The sequence below is a fragment of the Rhipicephalus microplus genome, chromosome 8 (genome assembly GCF_043290135.1).
Source record: "Rhipicephalus microplus isolate Deutch F79 chromosome 8, USDA_Rmic, whole genome shotgun sequence".
Taxonomy (NCBI): Eukaryota; Metazoa; Arthropoda; class Arachnida; order Ixodida; family Ixodidae; genus Rhipicephalus; species Rhipicephalus microplus.
This window is the reverse complement of record NC_134707.1, coordinates 102,105,347-102,112,546: the sequence shown is the minus strand read 5'-3', so window position 1 is coordinate 102,112,546 and position 7,200 is coordinate 102,105,347. Positions and strand designations below refer to the sequence as shown.

Here is a 7,200-nt window from a genome sequence, read left to right as displayed (position 1 = left end):
CATGCGAGCGATTTTGGTCCAAGAGCGGAGCGACAGCCGCCGCGCAAGGCTAAAACAGGTTTCTACCGCGGCGACTAGACGCCCTTGTGAAATTCGCCCAAGTTGGAAAAATTCGCTAATGGCACAAGCGGCAGAGCGACCAGTGACGTCGTTTGACACGTGATGACGGGGGTGGAGTCGAGAAATTGACGCGCGCGCTGCGAGGAACTGGTTCCACAGAACAGCTCACTCCGACTGAGTAGCAGACGACATCCGTCCTCTCCCAAGCCCACAAATGTCTCGCGCTACTTTCAATGAGTTGTTGATTGCTGAAGTTGCTAAACTACCTATTCTTTGGGACGTAAAGAGTAAACATTTCCGGAATAAGCAGAAGAAGATGATCCTCTGGGAAGAAGTTTGCGAGATTCTTAAAGAAGTCGATGAATCTGGTAAGTAAACAATGTCTTTTTGCGTGTATACGACCATGTGTGCGTGTGTGCATAACTGAAGAACCAAGCATGGAGCTATGGGGTGGCACTAAAGTCCATCAATTCATCATTTTGAATGCTCACACACATTCCCATCTGCTTTTATAAAATTTAGGAACGAGATGCGTCACGTGTCACATGGGATTATTTCTCTACCGTTTGTGAACATTTTCTTTTCGTACACGTTGTTCATGTAAAGACTTATTTTTTTAACTTATAGTTTCAAAATAGATGTGCCAGGCATATAATATTCTAAAAGATTTGCTCTAATGTGAAGTTTTTCCTATTAAGTGACAGCAGACGAACTTCAAGCACGTTGGAAGAACCTAAAGGACACATTCAGGAAAAAAAGAAGAAAAAATAAAAAAGAGCGGTGCTGCAGCTCCATCGAAGACAGCATATTGGCCGCACACTGAACAGATGACTTTCCTCAGAGACGTATTGGAACCTAGGCGGTACGTGACGTAATTGTAAATATCATGTGGCAATATTAAGCACGAATTTTAAATAGCCAATGTAACATAGTACTCGTATGCTTGCTGTCGTTTTTGTAATGTATAGTCATTTATTTACTGAATTATACATTGCTTTCAGGAGCATCAGTAACATGGATGCCAGCGAGGAAACAGCGGTTCCAACGTCCTTGCCTGTGGAGCCACTCGACCTCCCATCGCAAGCTTTCCGGAAGGGTTCAGATGTTGATAACTGCCCCGCCACAAGAAATCCGTTTGAAATTATATTCCAAGAACCTAGCGTACCAGAACGGGTTACAACACCCCCTAATCCGCCACCCCACCATCCGCCTCCCGGCAATCCACCGTCTTCCAATCCACCACTTTCCAATCCATTACAGGGTGCCAGCTGCCCAAGAGAAAGTGAGGAAGTTTCATCGACGCCACAACAAATGTCAAAGCGGCAGCGAAAAAGAGAATTGGAAACTGTCGACGATGAACTGAACGCAGTGCGCAACGTCATTGCGGCTCACAAGGCGATGGACGCTAACGGGTTATTTCTTTTGTCTTTGAAACCATACCTGCAAAGCACGCCACAAGAAATGCTTATAGATTTGAAGATGGATCTACTCCATATTTGCTACACCTATAGCGAGGGACGCCGTCCTCTTTCACTGCGTTTATACGGTTGGTGAGTGCAGATTGAAAATAAAATAGAATTAGGCAGTGAACTTCATGCGTCAGTATCTGTATTTATTGAATGGCCAATTCAAGCACATTGGGGTTCAAACTCGCGTCCCTACGTCCCCTAATGCGCTGCACAGCGCTCAAGCTGGCAGGCAGTCGACAAGTCCTGCGGCACTGGCCAGTTTCTAGTGCCGGAATGCGTGGCTGGCCAGCAAACATACGTTGGGTAGCGAGCACAATGTACAATGCACAGATTACGAAGAACAGCCGTTGATTTCAGGCACCAGTACAGCAACACATGCCTAGGAGCATGCATTTAAGTTTCACGGCCGAAGGCTACCAATTGAAAGTTAAATCGCTGAAAGCAAAAGCAATGAATCGGAGAAACATGGGAAGTGCTGCGCAAAACACGCTCGCAGTTTCTAAGCATTCGCCTACCCGGAATAGCTGTATAAAAAACCCATACAAGCAAACTCTTTCCTTTTTTTTTTTGCTTCTCCATGGTCGGTTATATGGGCGCGCAACACGAATCATACCTGAAAAAGACAGGACAAAACAAAAAGCAACTGCAAACGTTGCTTATTTGTTGTAATATTCGTGTTACAAATAGTTCAATCAGTGTACAGACACGTAAAAGTCGAGCGGCTATTGATGATGAGCCTCGTAGCACGGGGCGCCAAAGGAAGGACACTTGGAGGAGAGTGCGGCTTTCAGATACCGCTGAAAACAGCGGTCAACCGGCGGATTCCGCGGACAACACTGCCCGCTACCGCTAGAGCGGCGGGTGTCGCGGAAGAGCAGCGGTAGCAGCGGCGCATGTGAAACGAACGCGCCTCCGCGCGTCCTCCCGCCGCTAATCGCTGTGGCCGCCGCCGCTCGTTCGCTCGCATGTGAAACAGGCTTAACAGTAGCCTCATTTCGGAGATATCGGAGGTCACTCACGTCACTACAAAACTGGTGTGACGTCACGAACACTGACGTTGCTTCTCCTATTATTTAGAAACGTCAGTGTTTCTGCGCAAGCGATGGGACTGGATCGCTAGAGTGAGCATTCAGGTACACTTTTGGAAGTGAATTAAAACATATTTTACGCGTTTGTTGTGTCCGACTCTTTGTGTGGAGAGTCCTTGCATACAGAGAAAACCCACAAAAGGCTTGGGGTAGCCTCAAAGTTTGCTGGCACCACCCCTTTAATGAATTTCATCTCAAAATAATTCATGACGCGGACACGGTATCATGCATTTTAGTCACATGGGTGTTGAGCGCTCCTTCATAGGAGTATCTTAAAAATAAATGTGTCTTCATACCGAGCACACAGCACACAAGCGGGCAAGTGGATTTTGAAGCTGAAAGGCAGCGAGTGCGCGCAGCTATTCAGACTGAAAATATCGCCTTCTGGCTTCTTCCAGCTCCGCCACGGGAAGGTGCAATACACCAACCCACGGTAGATGTGTCGCCATCTTGCGGCACTACGCAGGACTGCGCACGACCATCACGGGCGCTGAGTGACTGCGGTTCCGGCGCCATCCCGAAAAGCGACTGTGGGGTCACTTTTATTGCGTCGGCTTAAGCAGATATTCCACGTTTGCTTTCCAGAACCACTTCTCCGCTTTCCGAATCCGGACTCCAAGTGAACGTACTCTAATAAACAGTAATACGTAGCTTAATTATATGCGTGGACGAGCTATATTGATGATATTGATAAATGGCTGATACCACTTGTTCAACACCGGACACGGCAAGGGCACTGACACACAGCTCATGTGTTACTCCCAATATTCCTATCAATTACGAGTTGCTAGCTGCACTTGTCCGCCTTTGCATTGTTCTTCATGTGCCATACTACACAAAAGAATAGTAGGAATAATCGAAGGCATTAATTCTCAAAAGCATTCAACCCCACTTTTTTACAAACACAAACTATTATCGTTTGAGAAAATCTTAAAGAAAAATAAAAACATAGATGATCATATGCAATAAATGTAAATCTAATGCGGTCGCATTTCACAATCCATATTCTCGAAGACGGATTTACAGCCATCCTTAAATGCATAGGTTACTACAGCGAAAGGATACAAACAAAATACGGTACACAAAGGCAACAGCATATGGATCCCTGAAATGTTGAATGCACATCCCGAATACCACCTTAGTGAAAGAAAGTCGCTCTGTTCTTGCGTCTGAATAAACAACGTAGCATACACAAGGCAGCGAATGTTTTACTCCCCACGAGGGCTCCCGGCGCCCTGGCAGACGGCGCGCAGTGCCGTGCACCGGGGACACGCCGCGAGAGACGGCCGTTCGCGCCAAACGCCACGCGCGAAAGAGACTCGCTCAAGACTCTCGTGCCGCTAAAAAGGCTTGCCCAGAAGGCTTGCCACCAGGGGTCATTGCCGGCTACCGATCTAACCATATCAATAATCATGGCGGTGATAACAAACACTTGCGAGCACAATGCACCTACTGATCGGAAGTTGTGAACTCGCACTGCGGCTTAAGCGTGAAACAGGTGTGTGAAGTGGCGCAAACAACTTAACAAGGGGTGTCAGCATCTCTATAATGCCAAGGGCAACAACGGATGAACCCTCTGATTATAGGATACAAACGTAGCTCACAAATAATAAGGCTCGTAAAAAGGATAGCAATCAAAACGAGTGGCATGAGGGAGGAAAACATCATAAGGTTAATGCAGGCATTTGTGAAAGGTAGAATGGTATACGTAGCACCGTACTTCAAATGACAAGTCACCGAAAAAGATCAAGTTATACTGCCTCATCCACATCATATTCAAACTAGCAATAGGACTACCGATTAGCACAAACACGGACAGTCTGCTACAACTAGGATTGCACAATGCCACAAATGAGCCCATTGAGGTGCAAGGTACGGCACAATATGAATGACTCTTTAAGACACGAGCAAGAGAGCAAGAAGGCACGTCATAGAGCGACTAGGCATAAAACCTATCACCGACAACACGGTTTAAAGGAGGATATCCCGAAAGATCGGGGACACAATGATGATACCCCTCTTGCCAAAAAACATGCACTCCCAACACAGTAAAGCTAGACGACAGACCAGGAGAAAGGAAACAAAGAAAATACTCGTTATTAAGAAAGACGCAGTTGGTACGTATCGTCACGTGCGTGACGATACGCACAACGATTAGTGATACAGCGAAAAAGGTAACCATAGCACTACAAGTAGCTCACACAAACGCAGCCGTGATAGTCAGGGACTCTCAAATTGCCAACGACCGAATACACCCGAAGGCGCTACGCAGTTTACTTGGAGGCTGTCAAGCAAGCAACTGAAATACATACATTACATGGACATCCGCTGAAGCCCTCACAGGAGACAGCAACAACGGGGCTGTACATGACGCAGCTCAAGGGCTTTCCTATCGATCTGCCCACTCAAGTGCCGCCCCAGCATGCTGTGGTGATGCCGGCGCTGTCGACGAGTGGTAGTGCGAATACAGAATGACCAGATACAACGATACCACAAAAGATTATCAATTACATTGGGGCATATTGCCGCCTCCTCCCCGAAAATCAACCAAAGAAAAACCATCCGTCGAATGGCAGCTCTTGCAAATTAGGAAGTATTCGAATACTGTGCTCTTGCACAATACATATCCCAGTATCTGCGCAACGGAAAGTTCAAGCATTGCGACTCCGGTGCCGCTTTGGAGGATATGTTATGGGAATGCCGAGATATTAGACCCCATAACGAATACGTGGCCTCTACTGACAGCCTTCCCCAATGCTAGGCTCCGTCCTCGAATTAAGATAAGGTGGAATGTCCAGCGGACCAAGGAAGCTGCCAGGATTCAAGGACTCCAGGCCGTCGCCTAGGCGGAGACGTTGGCCCACTCCGCCAACTCGCCGCTCTTTCAATAACGTTATTCCTCGTCCTTTTCCTATGAAATCACACAGGCTTTTCGCTATAGTTTACGTGTATGAGTAATCGTGACATTTTAATTTAGTGATTTGTAATGGCAGGGTTGTTATTCAAAAAGTCTGAATATTTCCACACATACATTGTTTTTGTGACTTTAAAAAGGTATTACACTACACCGTTATATAGACTAAGTCTTACTGGCAGGTCTCAAAGTATAAGTGTTTTTCTAACGATGTTTTATGAACTGTTGTATAACAAGTGAAACTCTCGGTATTCCTCTGTTTAGTAATATTTTAACACGTGCACGCTACTGCTACTTATATGCCTTATTGACTGGAACGAGCCATGACACCTATCATATATTAATTTTTCATTCGGCCAACTTTGTCCCTTACATGTCTATATTGCACTCTGTAACTGATTTATCACTGATTGATTGAATAAAGATTGTTGAATAAATAATAAAGATTAGATGAGCCCATGCTACCGAAAATTTATCATGCAACCATATCAAGGATAAAGCATAGCGAGTAGAGGATTTGAAATGTTCCGTGAGATACCCGCCGAACAACAATTAAAGCGCGTCCCTCAGAGGATCAGTGGCGAAATGAGCCTTGAGGACGAACACTTGGAAGGCAAGTGCTGTTGCTACATAGCACACTAGTCTCCTGAAATTTTGCATTGTTTCTATATAAGTGAAGTGTATTGAATTCTTGTCGTTATGCGATCTGAGCAAGCATTCGGGACATGCGTTTCAAAAGTTTTCTCGAGGACACCTCAGTAAATATTCTTGAGAGATTCCTGTATGATAGATTTCTGCACATAGATTCCTGTATTAAACTGATATATGAAATTTTGCTGGCTCTATGTAACTATTGAGCATGAGTGCATTTCTACTGAGATTGATCGCTTTGTTCGGCTTTGTGCTTGTGCGCTGAATGGGGAACGCTTTGCGGCTTGTTCATTTAGCCTTCTATTTTCTGGGTCTAGTTAGCAGAGTAGGGCATTATGGCGTATATGAAGTCGGCGGTTTTCAACAGCGAAACTTAACATGGGCTCTGTCGCGCAAGCTGGGTACGTGCCACAGAACAAATGCTGGCTCGACCACTGAGTGCACCACATCAGCAGATATGACCGTTAAACTAAAACTCTCCTCAGTGAAGTTGACCACGCAAAGTGTGTGAAAGAGAGATATCATGATAGAGAACGATACGGGTATCAAGCAAGAGAGAAAGAGTGAGCAATACATAGAGCGATAGAGGTGAAAAGAAACAGAACTGAAAGAAAGAAGAAAACAGAGATAGACGCAAGAATGAGAAAGACCGATGAATAGATAGGCAAAATGAATATAGGAAGAATTAAAGAAATGAAAACACGTGCAAAACTTATAAAGAAACAACACAGAAAGACACAAAAAGTAGAAACAAAAAGAGGCTAATTTAAATAGACACGACAACTTTAGAAATAGACAAAGGTGCAAAGAACGAGAAAGCCAAAGAAATATGCACACATATAGGGAAAGATAATAAAACAGGCCAATATAATAAAGATATTCAAAACAGCGAGGAAAAACAACAAATACAAGATAGGATAAAGAAAAAAAAAGAAAGGCCAATCAAATCAGTCATTTTTTTCAGGCCTGGCACCACTGCTGGAAAGCTGCCGTAGTATTCTCTCTGATAGTACTGCAA

General features: G+C 45.0%; 1 long non-coding RNA gene across 1 annotated transcript; it reads left to right on the top strand.

Moving 5' to 3' along the window:
* Nucleotides 1-770: 770 nt before the first annotated feature.
* LOC142768692 (uncharacterized) lies at nt 771-1,650 on the top strand. The gene is made up of 2 exons (XR_012885398.1): nt 771-922; nt 1,062-1,650. It is a non-coding gene; the product is annotated as an uncharacterized LOC142768692 (long non-coding RNA).
* Nucleotides 1,651-7,200: the final 5,550 nt, after the last annotated feature.